The sequence below is a fragment of the Alligator mississippiensis genome, chromosome 10 (genome assembly GCF_030867095.1).
Source record: "Alligator mississippiensis isolate rAllMis1 chromosome 10, rAllMis1, whole genome shotgun sequence".
Lineage (NCBI taxonomy): Eukaryota > Metazoa > Chordata > Crocodylia > Alligatoridae > Alligator > Alligator mississippiensis.
Window position 1 is genome coordinate 68,941,283 of NC_081833.1, and position 20,748 is coordinate 68,962,030.

At 42.1% G+C, this 20,748-nt stretch overlaps 1 long non-coding RNA gene across 1 annotated transcript; it reads right to left on the reverse strand.

Annotated features, from left to right (window-relative positions):
- Nucleotides 1-361: 361 nt before the first annotated feature.
- Nucleotides 362-10,356, reverse strand: LOC109283356 (uncharacterized). The gene is made up of 3 exons (XR_002090497.2): nt 10,120-10,356; nt 3,604-3,722; nt 362-2,783 (listed from the first exon to the last, which is right to left on the reverse strand). It is a non-coding gene; the product is annotated as an uncharacterized LOC109283356 (long non-coding RNA).
- Between the last annotated feature and the right edge of the window lie 10,392 nt (nt 10,357-20,748).

The following is a 20,748-nucleotide window of genomic DNA, read 5'->3' on the forward strand; positions in this document are numbered from 1 at the left end:
CCACCTCATAGACTGGGGTGCATCCCCAGCTGGGCATGCTCTCCCCACTCCTTTGTCAGCCAGCCCTCACTGCTCCAGCTAGGGGGCAGAGGTTGTGGGGCCAGCCCTGCTCTCTGTAGCAAACAGCACAGCACAGGGCTGCAAAGCATGCTGGGATGCTGCAGGGCTGTGATTTAACTTGAACCAGGAAGGGGTCTGGGACAGAAGTTTCATAAACCAGTTTGACCCAAATCAGTTAAGTCTAATACTACATTCAACCAGGTTTACCTTAAACCAGTTTCAGCCATTTTTAAACTGGTTTATGTGCCTTGAGCTTCTGTTCTGTTGCAGGTTTAAACCAGATTTGATTACTTAAACCGGTTTATGTATAACTTCTGTCCCTAGCCTGGAGGAGGCTGGAAGGGGAAATATTGAGGAGTGGATTATAGGTACTGATCAGTTGGTTAAAACATTTAAACAAAAAATGCCATTTTGCCAAAACTAAAATATTTGGGGAAACAGTGATTTCAATGGGAAAGTTTCTCAAGCAAAGCAGAGACTTATCTCCCATATTCCAGATCAGTGCCCCATCTTCCAACTACTGGCTATGCTGTATAGATTGGTCTCTCTCTCTCTCATCCTTCAGAAAAAAAATATCTTTCTGCAGGTTTTTAGTTTTGTCGTGCACTACAATAACAACAACTTTTGAAAATTTTCATAAAGTAGAAATGTTTTCTGGCCAGCCCTCATCCGCTTACACAGGCAAGGAAAATAATTGCGTCTCAAACCCGGTGATGATAATATGCTTGCAAGATCTTGTTTATTGCCATCAGTTGAGAAGGGATGTGAGTCAATCTTCTATCTCAGTTTCACTTCAATCACTTATTCCTTTGGTTTAGTGAAACCAAAGTAGCTGTCAGAGCTTGAAGTCCTCAGGGTGCCTGTGTCCTGTAGCATATAACTTAATTTCCGAAACAAATAATTGCAGCTAAGATTCTAAGTGTCCCCCTTCCTAGCAGGATCTTATGCATATGCAAAACTAAAAATTGTGATGATCAGTCTCCATGAAAACTGGCTACAAAAGTCTTAAAAGGACTGACATAGTGTTTCCTCTTTTTATAGCTAGGACAAGTCATCTCCACAACTGCTGTCGTCTTCTCTGATCTACCATAGAAGGCCAAATCTCTCTGTAGCGTTTTAGAGATCAAATCTGTATGAACAGCTCAAATTGATTTTGGATTTGAGATTCTCTCTTTCAGGGCCTGCAACGGTATCTGCATATTTGTAAGGATTTGGCCTTCAGTGTTTTCACGATTTGACCCTTTCCCCTTAGTTTCAACACTGTCCTACTTATACTGAGCCTGTGCACATAATAGGGCTGACTTTTTCACTTGTAATGTGGGATGTGTAACAGGATTTATTTCCAGGCCATTTCAAATAGAAGGTATTGTTTTGTAGCGATGCCACCAAAGCTGAGTTTGGAGAATATACTTGTTTAACTTCTGTGGTATGCATATAAATATATATATATATATATATATATATGCGCACCTGTTCAAGAGAGAATGCAGTGCAGGGCCATTTATAACAATAATGACAAATGACACAGCTTATGAGTGGGAATTTGGGTCTGGTACATGTTACAGCATGCAATAGACTGATTGCTTCTTATATTGAAAGACTAGGATTCATTTGCAGAAGGCTCACACCAAGGCAGTCCTCCTTGCTATTTCACCAACACTTCTCCATTTTGATTTGGAGGTATCTAAAGCCATTTCTTTGGTTACTGTAGGCTTGCCCTCTCTGCTGTGACACACACTTGTCTGAACTGCTCCCTTTATCATAACTGGTCTTTCTTCTTTAATATAGACTATAACCAACTTGGGGCAAAGGACCATGTCTTTTAATTTCCCTGTATGGCATGAAAAACTCCTATAGCATTAGATAAATCACAAATAATAACCAAGATAAAGAATGACAATATAGAAAAGCCAGCAGTTCTGCACTATGACTTTTAGGCAACCCCTTTCATTCAAGATAGATATTTATTGAGACGTTTGGCGACCCCTTGCCCCAATAAGCGTTTCTGATGGGCTAAGCATGTCCTTGTAGCCTGTCCATCCATTTGGCATGATGATGTATCTGTGTTTCCACGCACAATCAAAACCAGTCTACTTTCAGACAAAAACCATATCATTCAAAGGACAATATTTAACTCCTTCTTGTGTCTGGTGTCTACTGTATAAAAAACATGTGGATTCAAAACATAAGTAGGAGATGATGTTGGTCACTTTTGTCAATCAGCTGCATTTAGACTACTAATATTGTGGGTAAAGGGTTCATTATCCTATTTCTAATTTCCTTAATGCCATGCACCTCTCACCTTTCCATGAATAGTGTAAAAGGAACATTTATTAAAGAACTGAATAAGACAATCAATACAAGGAGTCAGCTTTAATGTGGAAGTCCTCAGCAGGACATATTAAACAACATTGATTTGTCTAAAAACTATGCTTATGAAATCAGGCTGCTTCATTCTGAGCCATTTGTACTTTTGATTTCTTAAATCCTCTAGTCTGGACCTAAACACACTTCCCATCTCTTTCTTTCTGCCACTTTTCCTTTTCAAATATGAGGTTTCTTAGTTGGACTTACTTTTAGTTCTGAGTGAGGGACACTGCAAACTAGGGTCCAAATTATTACTCAGAAAGAGAAGCAGGCCCCTGGGTTCCCTTTTGCAGCAGGATGAGAGAGTAAGTTGTATCCATCAGTCCTGTACCTGGCACTTCTCTGTCAACCCAGATCTGTAGATGGGAATCCAAGTTAGTCAAAACTCTGACCACTTCCAACCCACGTGCATGAGACTATCAGCTCACAGAACATGCTCTTTCCAGTGATTTGTAACCAATGATAGTTTCCCCTATTGTATTGTGGCCCAAACTCCATTTTGTTGTTGCCTGCAAGAAAAACCTTTGCGAGTTGTGCGTTGATGGCCAATGCTGGGAATCAATCGCTTCGCGCTGCTGTGAGTAGAAAGCCACCGTGAAACAGGGCTTACATCACTTCATGATGGAAAGGGTCAACGAAGAGCTAGAGAAGAGGCATCTGAGGCAGGCAAGACAAAATGGTATTGGGCATGCCAGTGCAAGCTCAACTGAGTTTGTATGTGCATCTTGTCGGAGGGTCTGCCTCTCGCGCATTGGACTCCTCAGCTGCTCAAAAAGTTATGGTGGCACCTGGTATCCCACCTAAGGGACAGTCCCCATGGTCTCCTGAGACGGATGGCTGCCAACGATTGTGGCAGCAATGTACTTCTTTGCATGGGCACATGAGGCAAGCCACAATCCAGCTGTAGGTTTCCTTGCAGACTGCACCAGTATCTGACTTTGGGCCTTTATGCCCCTACTTACTACCTCTACTGTCCCTAATCAGAGCCAAGGACAGGGGAAACGTATATTAGGCGGACCCCATCTAGGAATCAGTTTGCCTGGTACTCATTTCTCCTTCTGTATTTGATAGGCAACTGCAACATTGTAACAGATAGATAGGGAAAGGTAGCTTATGGGGCTTGGGCTTTTTAATGGTGGCCCTCAGAACTGAACCTAAATAACAGCATAATCATACCCTATGAATGCTTTTGCCAAATATGAATGCTTCTCATTCACCACAAAGCTTTCCCAGCAGAGATAGCCTGGGCAACATCTTATTTCTTCATTGCCAGCCAGAATGGAGCGTGCCAGAATCTGGAATTAGATACAAATTAATTACATGTAATTACTCAAGCCTGGATCATCAAATATCTGCTCAGGATTTTACACTTATTGTTGAGGTAATGATGTACAATTTGCAAGTACAATTATTGTAAATTACCCTATTGATAACTTCAGCCGTTCCATTGTATGCAATCACCTTGCCAGCTTCTTTGTGGTTTGCTCAAATAAAGGTTCTTTAACTGCATTGAAGACATAGGTAGCACTGAAAAATCGACTGCCTTTACCAAGATGTCTCTATTTCTAGGAACTGGTGAATTTGTAAATTATCATACATGATCAAATTAAAATGCTGCTAGAACATCCAAGAAGTCAAAGTCATAAACCGGGTTTTTTCTTTGTTTCTTTCACTGCGAGCCTGTTATGATAGATTAATAAACTATCAACCCCTTAGTTTCCAGAACTATTAAGAAGCAATGTAAACTGAACTACTGCCTCTCCATTTATTTCACCTTTTTAATATTTCTTATTTTTTAATTTGCATCTTGCTTTGCAAATCTCTATTATCTACCCATAAAATCTAGACTTGCCTACTGTACCACACAGAGGTGCTCTGAGGATTAATCAGCTAATGTTTTTAAAGGACTTTAAAATATAGATTGCTTTAGATCTGCTGAAGAGTCTCTCTCAGGTTTTCTCTAGTGCATGGATTAGTACATATATTAAAAAAGAGAATGGGGGAAAAAAGTGCCAAACAATGTACATAAAATGTGCAGGCAACAGCAGGTCTAGTTTGTATAGCCAATTGCCTTCAATTACTGCTCACACATTTTTGTGAGAGTAATTTCTTAAACATACTGGCCGTGTCTACATGAGATGCTGACAGCACAGCTGTTACTGCGCAGTCATTTAGTACTTGCATACCCAAGTACTAAATGACTGTGCAGTAACCTGCATTACTATGCAGTAGCACCCCTACATCGGTTCATGGTGATGCTGATTGTGCTCATTACTACTGCACAGTAGCGTCACACCATGGTTTGTGCCCTGCAACGTTACTGCACAGTAGTAAGAAGCTACTAAGCAGTAAGTGTCTCAAGTAGATGCAGCCGCTGTTTCCTACAAGGGAAGTTTCGGTTAGACATTAGGAACAACTCTCTCATGAGAAGGGTAATAAAGAACTGGAACAGGTTACCCAAAGGTGGTGGAATCTCTGTCTTTGGAGGTTTATAAGACCCATCTAGACAAGCCTTTGCTGGGATGATCTAGTTAGGGAAGGTCCTGCTTTGAGCAGGGGTTGGATTAGATGTGACCTCCTGAGGTCCCTTCCAACCCTCATTTTCTATGATTCACTGATTACAAGTTAGCCTATTGCTCAGCCCATAAATGCTAAAAAAGGCCAAGCATAGCTCCATTGGAAGGGGAACATGGGGCAGCATGAAGAGGGGATGAGAAGCAAAATAGATGGGGACAGAAAACTAGAGGAAAAGAGGCTAAGAGAATCCAAACCCTTCTCATTTGAACTCTTTTTGCTGAACCTTGTTTCTCCTCTTGCAGTTCTCTCCTCCTGCCATGAGCTCTTTCACCTGTGTGTTCCCTCCCATTCTCCTTTCACCCCTTTCTTTTCCATTTGTCCTGTGTAGGTTTCTTGTCTTTCTCCCACATAGAAGCCCTGCTCACCCCTCCAATGCCAGCAGAATTGGGTGGTTCTTCGGAGTTTCATTGCTCATCTGTTCATTTCTCTGAATCTGTGTGAGACTGTTTTCAAGGCTAATAAAGCTACAGTGTGCCAAGACCGAATTCAAACCAACCTTAGCATTATGACAATCGTTTAGAAGAGTCTTAATAGTCCATTTTCCTAGTTGCCATTGTCTACATTGAGTGCATCTATGTGTGTGTGTGTATATAATGTCTCTGTGTATATATACATACCCTGTGCTTTCAGAGGTGTGCTCATCATTTATTTAAGAAGTTTATAACCTGACACTAAAAAAAATGATACTGACAGGCTCCAGCATGCCATAGTTGTTGAAATGTCACCTTTCAGATGCAGATATTGATTTACAGTTTGAGACCAAGTACACTGTATTCTGTACTAACAAACCAGGAAAAATTCTACTCAACATTCCTCAGTGAAGGAGAAGGCTAAGTCATGTTTGGTATCATTTATCAGAAGACACAATTTTGTTCTTTTTGGTTTTTTTGAGCTTAATGGTTCTCTGTTGACTGATACACTTTTTGCCAAGCATGACAAAAGACAGAAAGGAAAAGGAGGAAACAGGGAAGCAGCCAGTTTTGGGAGAACACTATATTTCCTAACTGTACAAGTCAAAATCTCAACATTTGCCCCCTGATTTGCCTATGGAATTAAATCTTTGGCTCGACTCGGCCAAATCACATGGACTGCCTGACAGCTGCCATTGTAGAGCTCTCATAACACTGGAAGATCTTAAATTTTAGGGCAAGGGCAGGCAATTATTTTGGGTGGAGGACTGCTGAAGGAGGTTTGGTGAGCTTTCGAGGGCTGTCACCCCTTGACAGCTGCCCTGCTCCTGGTCACCATCTTGGGACTGGAAGTCCTGCCCCTCAACCCTGACCTTTGTCACTGGAAGTCCCTCCCTTTGCCTCCCAGAAATACTCCTTTTGGGATGGGGGTTTGCCATCTTAACAATATCTTTTGTAATAAAATTAAAATATGTGATACTAGGAGTTTGACTTTTATTGTATAATTTGTTTGGTTTTTTTCTGGTTCTGCCATGATTTGTGTTTGCATTCTGTATATAGAGATGATTGCATAATAACTCAAAAATAAATTCTTAGATTTGTATATAGTGTGGGGGTGTGGTTGAGGATATGTGTGTGTATGTACGGTGGGGTGTGGGGTGTGTGTATGTATGGTGGTATGTGGGACGTGTGTGTATTCTGGGGTGTGGGGGTTTGGTTGTATGGGGAAGTTGTGGGGGCAGGGTGTGGGAGTGTGACATTTGTGGGGTGTGAGGACTCCCCCTCACTCCCCTCATGATGCAGTAGTAGCAACAGACAGGGGCACTTGGAGCGCTTATGCCCGATGCAGGCATTGGTGCCCGGTGGTGCATGGCTCTGGCCAGCAATGCACATTGTAGCAAGGCTCACCTCTATCACCAGCTCTTCCCACTGTGCATGTGCAGCCGCTGCACTCACGTGCCACTAGATTTGAGCTCCACATGCTGAAGCCGGCTACCTTCCCTGTCCCCTTGCTGCGCAGGTCCTGGGACTCCACAGGGAAGCTCCCCTCTACTGCTGGAATCATGCGTGTGCATGGTGTGTGCATGGTGGGGAGTGCCAATGATAAAGGCGATTCTTGCCGCAATGTTCAGCGCTGGCCAGAGCCATACACCACTGGGCACCAGCTCCTGCACTGGGCAAAGGCACCCTGAGCACCCCTGTGTGCAGCTTCTGCTGCTTCCTGTGGAGCTGTGTGCAATGTGGGGAAAGTGTGTGTGGGGGGTGTCCCCACACCCCCTCACCCTCCCTACACCCACATCCTGCCCACCTGAGCTCCGTGCTGCTGCCGCTCCCCTGGCACAGCTCTGCACTGCTGTCAGCCCCATGCTCCTGTGCAGCTGCAGCTCTGCCCCAATCCCTGCCCCCTCCCTACTTGCTGCCTGCAGTGAGCACAACACCAGGGATGCTGAGCAGGTCTCCGGATGACTGCAGCAGCCCTGCCTGGAAGCTGTGTGCTGCCTGGGGCAGGCCCTTCCACCCACGAGGGTGTGAGCGAGGCACAATAGGGTATGTTGGGAAGGGAGTGTACACATGGGTGCCTCACTCCCACCCTCATGGGTGGAAGGGCTGGGTGGGGTACAACTAGTTGGCGGGTGCTACGGGCCAGAAGAAAGTACCTGGTGGGCCAGATCTTGCTCGCAGACTGTATTTTGCCTGCCCCTGTTTTAGGGCCAAAAGGAATCATTAAGTTTTCTCATCTGATTTCCACACAGGAAATGGAACTGGCCTCTGTATGTGTGCTCTCAGCAACAGGGAATCGAACCTTCAAGTCTAAAAGCATGAACCTCAACTATCTAAAATAGGCGTCACAGAAAGGTGACACACCAAGGCCTCCCAGAACATCAATGCAGTGTTGGGACTAGAACCCGCGTCACTGGACTCATGTCGTGTACTGCAGAATGCTGCAGCAAGATGCCAGAAGAGTAAGGGCTGAACTCTGGTCCTGTTGAAGTCTGTAACCCAACTCCTGTTGACTCCGACAGGACTGGATATAGACATTTTAAAGGACACCTATAGAATGATTACTGTAAACTTGTATTTGGAGGATGTTTGAGAAGTGAGAGAAGAAGAAAGAAAATTACTTCAATGTAATACAGTGGGACTCCACTTTAAATTGAAGGGAAGGACTGTGACCCAAGACGCAATGCAGAACCGAGTTTAAGGTTCTGCAAGGGTAAGCCAAAGCCAGATCAAAGAGCAGAGGCTGGACAAGAATCAATGTACAAGACTTCCATGCTGGGGGCTTAGTAATAAGTCAGCAACCTATCCTTGTAAAAATGAAGTTATAGAAATATAGCCAGTAAACCGTTTGGGTAAAATGCATGATAGGTAAGGATGGCAAAACTTTGTTTGTGCACAAGCACTGTCTGGTCTGACTACCGCTAAACTGGAAGGGTATGGCAGTGGATGGATTAATCATTCAACACATGGCCTATTTCTTATATTTCTCCCCTAAGTGGCTGCATGACTAAAGAGCAGAGAGGTTAAATGACTAATTGAAGGTTATACAGGAGATCCGTACCTTGTGTATAAAAATGATGACATTTATTTACCGTACAAGTTTAAGATGAGCTTTTCTCCCCATCTGGGGAAAGTGGTTGGTAGTAAATTTAGCCTATTTGTTTCTCCTCACTGATGCAGGATAAAATACCTAGTAAAGACATCCATTATTTTTCATTGTACCATGCTAAATGTAACCTTTGGATACAGTTACTGGTACCTAGACTATCAAGTGGAATTCATGGTTCACATACATTTCAAAATCAGGCAATGATCTTTCCATACATACATCAGATTAGAGGACCAGAAGGGTCATGGCATCATATGCTCATATGGCAGTAGCCCCAGAGCAAGGCTTGGATGGTATCAAAATCATAAAGTCTTGCCATAATCATCCCACTGGGATCTTAGCTACTGTTCTCTGGGCCAGACATCCCCTGTACAAACCACGGCAGTAAGGTTAACATTGCAGTACTGCATTTAAGAAACTTTACTCTTTTACTCTTTTTGAAGAAGGCTTTAATAGTTTCTGATCCCTGGCCTCTTTCCTCCCCTCAACCTTTTTTTTCCCCCCATCTACTTTGCAGTGAGTGCTCAATTGCACCAGTGGAAGGATGTGCAATCAAACTTGCAACGAGACAGTAGTCTCTGATTGTCATCAGCTGCAGCTCATTATTCTCTCAAGGATTCCTTGTGCCAATCGATGATAAACAATGTGTAATCACTTGCAATTGATTGCAAATCAGTTTGCATAGACTGGCATGTGGAGTCCTTGACAGAATAACGAGCAATGCCTTTTGCCCGCTCCTGGGCCTGTGTAGCCCATATACCATTATGTGACAGCTCTTTCCCTCTATTTGACTAAAATGCTAAGCGTATTCTGCAGGATGTGCATAGCGCCTACCAGGACAAGACTATATTTGCCAGTGCATGTGTTTGGCATGCAACTTTACTACACCAGTCACTAAACATGGCTAATAGGACTGCCTTTCCTGGGTAGGGATACAGTTTCCTGGGAGGCGACCACCCATGTAAAGTTATAAAGATAAAATATGGGGAAGCATATAATTTGGGCCTGCAAAGCTGTGCATAAAGTCTCAGTGCACCTGCAGCCTAAACCTATACATTCACTGCCACACCAGAGCTCAGACAACACAGTTATTAAATATTTGTTAGTCAAAAGAGCATCCTAGTGAAATAGCATGGAAAATGAGCACATGGCACCAGCTCATTCACTCCAGAACCATGTGGGGATTTTCAGTCTGCTCAGCTATGTTTTGTTACTTAGCATCCTCTTCTCTATCCCCATCCTTTCATAGCTACGTCGGCATTTTAACTTTGCATATGTTTGTGGGTGAAATAAATTTATCCCAAGTCCTGTGATTACAATAGCACATCGCATGCATTTTGATTTCTGGGCCTAGGAGAAGAAAAGTTTTTGCAACTTGCTCATATCACGTGTTACTTAACTGAATTGATAGTGGCTAAGGCTTGACTTTCAACAAGCAGGGTCTTGGCCTGATCTTTCTATTTAAATAAGGAAAGAATAAAATTAGCATCCACTGAATATTTTGAATCCAGATAAGCATCTCTATTGATAGCATGCTTCCTTCTACCCAGCTCTAAAAGAAATCAGTTGGAAACTGCTGCAGCATTTTAATCTTACCTTGGAATCTGATTCAGAGTATAGTATGGGCCCCCAACGAGACCTTACTGGAGCTGTATCTCTAATCCCAACTGTGAATTTGGCATTATAAATATATGGACTCCAAGGGTGATATTTTTCAGAGTTGGTATAAACTGGTGTAGCTCCATTGAACTAAAGGAGAGTTACGCCAATTGGTGGCAACTCAGGATCTAGCCCCAAACACGAGTGAGGTCATGGAAACGGCGGCTGAATGAAAAATACAAAGCTAATAATTAAAGAAGCTTGTTGCTTTTGTGAATCTTTCCCCAGGCATTTCATTAATGATCCTCAGAGTGTTAAAGTACAACTGTGTAGCTACAATAGAGCTCAAGATTGCTCTCCTATGAGCAGCAGAAAACAGGTATCATTAAAGAGATAAAACATGTGAGCTGTCTGTAAAAGACTCCTACAGAAATTATTCCAGGGTAATGAGGAGGGGGAAAAAAACCCCCTCATGTATTCATTTCAAGTTCCTTTTTGTCTTTGTTGACCAAAGCTGGCATATCACCTAAGGAAACAAGCAGGCAGTTTCTTTTATAACTCAAGAGCATACCTTTCAGTTTATAAGCAGAAACAGAAGGAGATATTTTCTTAAAAGTACAATCTCATCAGAGATCTGAAATATGCTGAAATTCTACAACTTTTTTTTTGGGGGGGGGTGGCAATTCACATATTTGGAAACTTGGTTTAAATTACCTACTTTAAAAAGAATTTCCCATCAGCGCACCTCCCCAGCCTCAAAACATACTGTAAAACTTTGCTTGGCTTTCAAAACGTTACATACAGAGTGAAGGTTTGAGCCAAATTGTACTGAAGTCAAAGGTTTTATATGAGGGGAAGCTCTTCAACTGTTATAGCTCCACAATGGACAATGCCAATGCCCCTGCAGTCTTTAATGGACTTTGGATCAGACCCTTAGAGTCATTTCAAAATGAATCTTGCTTGTTGAATTTAAATGTTCAGCTACAGCCAGAACTAGTACAAGACAAGGCCTTACTGAATAGAAGAATTATGGCATTCATCTCTTATCACTTCATAGACAAGCGAATACATAAGATTCATTGCTACAAATGGGATACCTCATCAGTAATGTGGATTCATGGCTCTTAGCATCAGCTGGGCCTTAACAGCTGGTTTTCATTGCTTTTTGAGGTGCGCATACACACAGTATCTCCCTTGTGAGCCAGAGGCCTCCTCTCTCGATTTGTTTTCCAAAAAAGATAACTTTCTGAATGCAGTAACTGCAGCCGGAGCTTGAATTAACTATTACAGACACAGACACATGGTGCACACAACCGCATAAGGCACCGGGCCATTTGAGTTACAGGACTGTAAACCTGCCATCGTTGGCAGGAGAGCAGTTATGAGACGTGCTTGTCTGCACTACTGAAGAGGAGAGTGATTTATAGCTTGTGTGCCTCTGCTCAAGGCTTGGGCTGGACAGACAACTTTATATTGGCTTTGTTACGTGTCTACAGGCAGGACATCACTAGCTAGCCTCTTGATAAAGTGATAATAAACTACCAGCTCTGTCGATGATACAGTGGTATCTTTTGCTGTGCCTACAAGATGCCTTGAGCATGAGGAGCTGCGACTCGATGTAAATTATGGCAGATGTCCTAGATTATTTTATTTACTTACTCTGGGGTCTATGCACGACACACATAAAGCACTTTGTTTCCCCGCTATGATTCAAAATATTTGTTGGTTTACAAACACAATGGATGTGAATATTCTGCGAACCACTTGGTGAATAATTACACCCAGGTTTATATTAAGTGTTTTTCCTTCTGTTGTGCTCTGGCACAAAGAGACAATTGTGGGCAACTGTGGCGGGTGTTTTCTTTCTTCTGGTGTGTGTCTTATGACTGGAAATGGCTCGTCAAGTGGACGACTTCATTACTAGCACCAAAAGAGGGAAAAGAGAGCTATGGTCTTGGTTACAGATAAGTAATTCCAGCCACTGCACAGAATGATTCAAAGTGTTAAGGGAGGATTTATGTCTTCAGTGTGACAGTCAAGTTATACAGTACTCTCTTAGTTGGAGAACGCTTATCTTGTGTATGATGTACTGAGCATCATTTTCTCCAGGTACTGTAAACCAAATTGGAGGGTGAGATGTGCTTTAGAGAACTGGAATAACGTTGTCCAAACATGGAGGGAAAAAGGCGTAGTCTTTATAAACGCTAAAAATAAGTACAGAGTTATAGATGGAGCAGAGAGACACCATTCAGATCTGGAACTGGACTCTGCTCAACTTAGCCTGGGGCTTTGGGTTCAGGTGTGCAAGTTAATAAGAAAAAGGGCTTGCATTCAGCAGCATTGAAATGTTCTGAAATGCCAGACATCTTTGGCCACAATACCACAAGAATCGCTGTTTTCATGAGATTTCAGATACATGTAAAATGGGAGCAGAACACAGGCCCTCCTCCAGGACTGGAACCGACCCAGAACCAAAACACAGAGTTTCGATCCAAAGTCTCCAGATCCAAATGACCTTGTGAAATTCAAAGGAGTTTGGATTGCAAGATATTCTTTGGATCCTTTCTACCTAAATTCTAACAAATTAGAGAAAGAAAATACTTTAAAGTATCATGAGAATATGAGCAACCAAATGTGCCGCTGATGTTTCTCTCTCTTTGTGACGACAGCATCCTTGATTTGCTACAGCACGTATGGTTTTCTGTCGAGCGGTCTCCTATTATTGAGCAATGCTACATACTGTTGGAAAACACTTGAAATGCCCTGATTTACTAAAACGTACTTGAAGGGCCCGATCCCACAAGTGATTACACATGAGTAAGAATTCTGTAGCAGGGATATAATTCTCTGTTTCATTATGCAGCTGATTTAGGGTAATATCTGTATGCACAAATGTAATTTCTGGTTTCATTCCTGTGAAACCAAACCATGGTATATGCCGTATTATGGAAATTGCTAAAACCAGTGAAATCAAGTGCTACCGGTACATGGTTTGCATGAGTCTGTGGAGCTGGTTTACTCTGAGACTGAAGTCTAGTAGCTTAAAGGGTCTGCAAAGTAGATGAGAATCAGGCCCTTTCTGTAGTGAAGTGCGTTATGGGATATTTAATGGCAAAGTGTGTTTAGAGCATCATTCCCTTGGGATGATGGTACCTCCTAAAAGCCATGGGGTGCGTCTCTACATGAGATGTCAAATGAGCAGTAGATTAATCCTACTGTGCATTATCACATCATGGCAAAAAGTCATACTAATACGTTCATGCGGAGTAGAATGAGTCTGCTACACATTAGCATCACTAAAAGACCATGCACCAGCACTACTGTGCATGAATTAGTACCTGTTATTACAGGTACTAAAGTTAATGTGCAATAACAATGGCACATTAATGCATGTGTAGACACTCCCATGGTTTACACCATGATAAGGGCCATTTAGGAACACAGGAACTGTCAGGCTGGGTTAGACCTAAGATCCATCTAGTCCAGTATCTTGTCTCCTACAGTAGCTTGTACCAGAGGCTTTGGTGCAAAAACATTACATGTGGCAGATGTGGAATAACCTTTACCATTGCAAATTAGGTGTAAAAGTTTCAGTGTGAGTGAGTCTCTCAAGCTCTTAGAGTTTTATGTTGCATACAGCTGAGCCTAAAGGAAACTAGAAAAAAAACCCCAAAACATTATCTAGTTTGTGGTTTGGGGCCTAGCTCCAGCTCCTAAAGAGCTCTGAAAGGTCCACTTCAGCTTGAGCAGCCCTTTGGAAATTCTGCTTTTGTAGTGAAACCCAAACGCTGGCAAAGCCTGTTGGATATCAGGTTTCATCCTGAAAGACTTGTGTATCTCTAGCTCTGACCAAGAGCGCTTTGTTTCTTTCAGATAATTTTATTTTTTTTTATTTAACCCCCCCCCACCAACGGGACTGAAGAGTTAGGGTTCTGTATGGACCAAAAATGCATAGCATTCAATCAAAGAGAGTCCTTACACAGAAGCTGTAAGCAGGATATTATGAAGCCGAGATGCAGCAAAGTCCTGAGTGAAAATGTTAACCAAATAAAGGGATATGGAGGGTTGTGTGCGCTCTGGCTATGGATAAAAGAACCTGCTTCAGAAACACAGAATGAAATGAAGCATCTGTTGTACAACTCTGGTCTAACAGTTTGCTTTTACATTAACCCCTTAAAGGAGGAGGTGGGGGCAGCCTATACCACCTGCGGCTGAGGCATGCTCACTGAAAAATATGACTAAGTCATAGATACCATTAGACAGATAACCAACATCCGGACTTTTGTAATCATATGGGTGTGCACAGACTGCAGTTTTTTCCTTTTACCATATCTTATGTGTAGTTGGCCATCAGTTAATATAATATGGGAACACAGGATGGCTCAGTGGCTTGGTGAGAAAGGATAGAGATCAAGGGTTCAATTCCAGTTCATGTGGATAGGAGTTAAAATCATTATGATCAGATAGATCATTAACGCCATAATATTAGTGGCCTTCTCTTCAATGTTTAGGAACATCATGAGCACCTGCTGAGCTGGCAGACAGCCCAGGGATTAAACTGGTATGGAGAATGGACAGAGACGTATGCAAGAAGAGAACGCATAGGGGTTCTCGTTATAATAATACCCGTGTGACTTGGGGCAGGGCACTTGACCTACCTTATGCCTTAGTTCCTATCTGTAGAATGGGCATAAGGGTGCTGTGAAAATAGGGTCCCTTACTGACTGTGTGGTGCTTGAATACAATGCCAGCGAAAGCCGCAGAGGACTCCTACTGAGATATTTCCCATGTTGTTAAAAACTACTTACCTCAGAAATAGAGAATAATGAAACTGAGATTACAGGAAGATCTTATTTATACCTGGGTGGGTGGGAGGATCCCAAAGGATTATAAAAGTTTTCTGCATAAGTAATTTTATATATCCCACTTTATGGCTCTTTGTTCCATTTCACATTTGGGCCTTGGCAGGTTGGGAAGTATACTCGCAAACTGCACACTAATGTGGCTCAAAGAAATGAATAATAGTGAAACTTGGTTTTGTTTTTTTTTAATCAAGAGCTTTTTATTTAAAAACAAAATTCCAGTGGAATAACAAGTGCTTAAAACATGTATTATTTATTTTCAGCAGAGTAAAATAGCCCCTACAGTATTTTGAAAGAATGTCTGTTTTATAGGTCTGCAGTGATAACATGTTGGAAGTAACTAACAATTATGTTATTTTTGTCCTCGCTAATAATGCTTAGGGAGCAATTGATGTTTCTTTTAGAGTTAATAAGAAACATTTGCTGCAAAAGCAGGGAACTGTGGAGATGAAGCAATTGGCAAGAAATAGTATGTTTAAATACCATAAAACAGCCAGGATCCAAACAGGTGTGAGATAAAGCGGTATAAATAAACTGCTCTGTATGCAGCACATCACACAGCAGAGTTGTGTAAAAAAATTGCATGCAATAACTTCACTCCTATCCAGAGGAAAATATAACAAAACAGATCCTTGTGCCTCCTAATTAGTCTAAGCAGCTGGGAAAACATTTCTCTTGTGGAAACTTCTAAAAGTTGAGTTGTTCTATAAAAATGAAAAACAAACAAGTGGTCAGATAATCAAACCTTTCGGAGAAGCAGTTTCCAACTTTTGTAAACCTGCCCACCAGCGAAAAATCAGGATTCCTGAGAGACAAGGAGCTCTTTTTAAACCTTTGGAAAAGTATGCCCGACTCTGTAAATTAGCTCTGATTGGTTGGTCGTAGTCTGATACTTGGTGTTATATTTATTGGTGCTGCTTTCACAAACACAGAGACATTGGTCTTTTCTTCATCCAAATATTTAGTTGTGTTAAGGATTGTTTGGTTTAGATTGGAGATTTTTATTTTTTTTTTAGGACCAATTGAATACAAAAGTTAAGTGGCATTTACAAACAGGAGGTGAAAACACTTGCAGATGCTCACGTGACTGATAAGAAAAGCTATGTAAAATATCGACAACAAAATTCATCTGGTTTCTGTTGTTCTTTCCAATTAAACCCCCCCCCCCCCCCCCCCCCCCCCCAGCTAGGTTTGTCAAGGTCCATGAGCCTTTCCTACAAGTGTGAGTACAGGTTTGGGCCAGCTATGGGATCATCTGTACTGGTGAATTAGCCATGAGAATATGCTTTTGGCTCCTATGGATATGAATGTAGGAGAGACATCAGGATGTTATTGGAGTTTTACCTGGAGTTTCTGGACTCTTTCAACCTCAGATTCAAAAGAAAATCAAGGCCTTTCTCTTCTATAGCTTGAAACCAACAAAAGTATACATGCATGAAGTCCAAAAAGAGCAACTGCTGAATATGATAGCTTAAGTACTATGAGCTTTAAAATTCATTTTAGCCTCATTCACCTTGTGAGTCAAATCCTTGCCCTGGTTTTGCTAGTTCTCTGCCACTACTGTGGTGCAAACCAGTCATCTACCGGCCAGATCGTCTCGTCTCTCCTGACTCTCCTGGCCTACAGCAAAGAGAAGGCGAGACCAGGAAGAAGAAGGCTGATTCATGCAAGCTAATATTTTCTGGCCGCTGGAACAACACTTTGGGATTGTAAGCAGTGCCACATAAATTAGACCAAATTTGCAGTCTTCTCTAACTAAATCCATGAACTGGCATCACCAAGGGTTGGGAGGAGGGGGATGTAATGCAACTGTTGGTGTCAACCCTGTGATCCTGTACTCAGCCTCGCTTGGCTGGCCCACGGGACCCAGTCCCAAGACCTCACCATTTGTTCTGTTATATCATCCCATTTGTTTTCCATAAGCTCATACTCACATTTGGTCGGAGATAGGGGGCCTTTACGTTGGCAGTGGTAGTCCCCTGGATCCAAATGGAAATGGAGCCCGTGGTCTCAGTACAGTGCAAGCACGGTAATAGGTGGCTCTTTTCCTCCAGGAATGTGTGTTAAACAGACACAACAGAGCAGAGGAAAGAGGTACCACGAACGAGCCGAGATAACAGGGCAATAGCCTGAACATACGTTTCCATCAGACACATTGTAAGGGGCCAAACTTATTTCAGTGACTGGCAAGACAGGTTTCCCTCTGTGAGATCCCCATGGCACATAGGAGCTCTTTCAGTTCCTGGCTACATATCTCGGTTCTTTAGCTCAAGCTGTAGGCATTTAGGCTGTCAGTTCGACAGGTCCCCAACTTCAATCCCTGGTGTGTCTGTCAAGAGGGCAGCAATTGCTCAAGCACCTTAAAAGAACAGAGATGTCTAAAGAAAAATTGATATAGCTGTGAGAGCTACATGGGAATGAGCAGGCTTCTCTTTTTGAGTGGGCTCTTTTCTGTTAACCACTGATGGACATGATAAAACTCCCTGCATGTGCTACTAATAAGTAAAGGAAAGGAAACCAGCGTTCTTTTACACTCGACACATGGGGCTGGTTGGTTTCATTCGTCGTTTCAGACATTATTTTTTTCTTGTAGCTAGTCATATAAATAGACCCCTTGCTTATCTGATCCTCCTCGTAATGTTTTTCATTAGAAAACCACAGTTAATTTTAGATAATTGTTAGAGATAATCTCAAATTTGTGTGTAATGTATGCCCCAGTTCTAAGAAAAACATGACACTTGTGGAAGGCACTGGTTGGCTTGCTTCCCTCCATTTATACCCTGGTATAAGATCTCTTGTTCTTGTCAAATGAATGCGAGTATCTTAGACATTCAGACTCCTACCTCTCAAAGCAGATGAAAGTTTTTCTTGCTCAATATTTACAGTCTTCCATATTGTGTAACTGCTTCTGAGCAGCCTGTTCAGGGACTGACTGTGCGTCTTGCTGAACCACTAGAAAAAAAAGCTGGGGGGGGGGGGGGTTCAGAAAGGCTCAGAAAAGGAAATATTTGACTCTTAAAACTTCCATTTGGCAGCATAATTTCTTTCAACATCAACAGCATGAATTGCCAGCAGAATAAAAGCAACATATATTTTAAAGACATTCTGTTATCTTACACCATTTAAGTGTGATTTGCATTGCTAGAGATTTAAGAGGAATGAAATACTACAGATATATTCCAGGGACTTGGGGAGGGGAGGGGGAAGAGAAAGCAACGTTTCCTAGTTCCAGATCAGCTATTTGCATACCAGTTTGAAATGGTTTTTCAAAACATTTACCAAAAACAGAGTCCACAGCAAAACCAGGATATATCCATTATGAAAAAAAATGCAAAAAATTATGACCTCCCAAAAGTCCTGAGAAGTCTGAGCTGACATTTTCTAAACCAAACTGACATCAGACATAAAATGGGGTAAAGCTAGTGACTATTTCCTTGAGCATTATATAATAGCTGCAGGAGTGTCTCTCTCTCTCACATGTTAGGTACTGGATAATAAATAAAACCTCTGCTCTTTATATCTTACAGTCTAATTAGATAAGATAGGTGAAGGCAGGAAAGTAGAAGTAGAGGGAGTGGAGAGAGAGGTAACAAGAGGGCATTAATCCAAGCCACTACAGGTCAGTAGCAGACTTAAGGGTTAGTATCCATAAGTCTTCCTTGTGCCGATTTTAACAGCTTATCCACTGGACTATATTGCCTCAAATTACTTCAGGTGCTGAGCGCTGTAGATCAGTGTTTCTCAACCTGTGGGTCGCAACCCAAGAGTGGGTCGCAAGAATATATGAAAGGGTCACGAACAAACTTTAAAAATGGATTCTCCTTGAATGTGGGGAACGGCGGCTTTTCTCTTGCAGGCCGGCAGAGCTCCAGCCTGCGAGAGGCTGCTTAGGACCCCCCATGCCCCACACACCCACTCCCTGCCCCCCACACTGGGGGGGTTGGGGGCAGCAGGTCGGGCGCGAGGGGCACTGGGTCGAGACTGCCCATCGATGTTTACAAATGGGTCCTGGTACGAAAAAGGTTGAGAACTATGGCTGTAGACTGAAGATGAACAGGGGTCTACCTAAAGCAAGGAGGCAGGCTGCTGATTTTGTGGGCATGTTACCAGACCAGCTGCCATTTTAATGAGCTTATTATGGCAGGGCCATCCCATGCCTCTGGTTCAGTGAGGGCCCCAGGAGGCCCTGCCTTCCACTACTGATTGGCTGAGGGCTGTCCATCTTGCGTCCCCACCTCTCGCTGCTGATTGGTGGAAAAACACACGGCCGCCTCTCAGCCAATCAGTGACAAGCGGGGGGGTGCCCAGCAGCCATCTTGCCTGCTCCCCTTCATGTTGGCAGCACCCCCTTCCCCTTCCCTGGACAGACCGCAGCAGCCATGGGACTGCTGGCTCCCACTAGGGAGCCAGCATTTCATTTTTAATATATATTTTTTCCTGTGGATTTCATGGACGTCAAGGACATTTTGTGAATTCTGCAAAGTCTATGATATTGCAATTTGAGTAGTTCCCTAAAGTACATAGTATTTTGTAGTACCATGCACACTTCAAATGCTGCTTTTCTGTCAAATTTGACAGGATGACTCCTTTTGACATCAAGAAAACTGGAATATTCCAGCATCCTGTTCTGAATTTTCAAGCTCCCTTTAGGACAAACCATGCTTCCTCAGTGATGTCCCATATTCACTGGAAATGATGCATATTTAAAGGTTGTGGTGAAATGTTAAACCCCTCAACTTTCAAGTGTTGTTGACATTTATTGCGAAATCCTAACATTTTTCTAATAGTGGAGTCCTGAGACAAAAGCTTGAATAATCAGTCCTTCCAAGTGTGTCATTTTATATCCTCTGTTTACAGTATGTGTGGATAGAAATGGATCCAAGCCTATAAGTAAAATTCTGATTACTATGTCAAGAAGCCTAGGTGGCTGGGGAGATTTCTTTGGGCAGAGAATCCAGGAAATCTGCTTACATGTCCCCAGGATAATAGAGAAACCGTTGTGTTCAAATTTAGTGTTAATCACCTTCAAAAAAAATTTTTGTACTTTAATGCACACGCTTTAATAAAAATCAGCTCAGTTTCATGCTAACATTAACAAGGGAGAATGGAGGCTGTGATAGCTCCCTTCGTATCCAATAACTCCACTAATAAGCTTCAGCCCTTACCTTGCTATTCTAGTCCTGAACCTCAAATGAGCAGACACTGTTAATTAGATCAGAAAGAGTGGTCATTTCTAAAAAAAAGTGATCCATTAACTTCATTATCACTTGTGGATATAATGGTTTCAATCTAGGTTTAAGAAGTTAAAAGCTAATATATGAACATCACATAATAGGCTAGCCTGTGTATATTTAAATTAAGATAAAATGCCTATTATTTAGTGTGGCTGTTCCTATTGCAAATGACTCTTTTTTTTTTTTATGAAATAGCAAATGAACAAACAACAGCAAACATGTAGCATCAAAAACATACTTCATGGCATAATAAAAAACCACTTAAACTACTGCAATGTACTAGCAATACATAGCAATAAATACTGTGTCTCTAAGGCAAACACGTTGCTTTGATTTAGTGGATTTAGCTAGGTTTGATTGAACAAATGGATCTGTTTTGAGTTTACTGGTTTTTAAAATATGAATTTAAGTATTTTGGCATCAAAAAGGCTCAACAACATAGCCAGCTTCATAGCCACGAAAAGGTAGCTGTAAATTAAAAAACACAAATCCACTTTCTTTTGTAAATCTACAAATGCTCAACTTCAGTA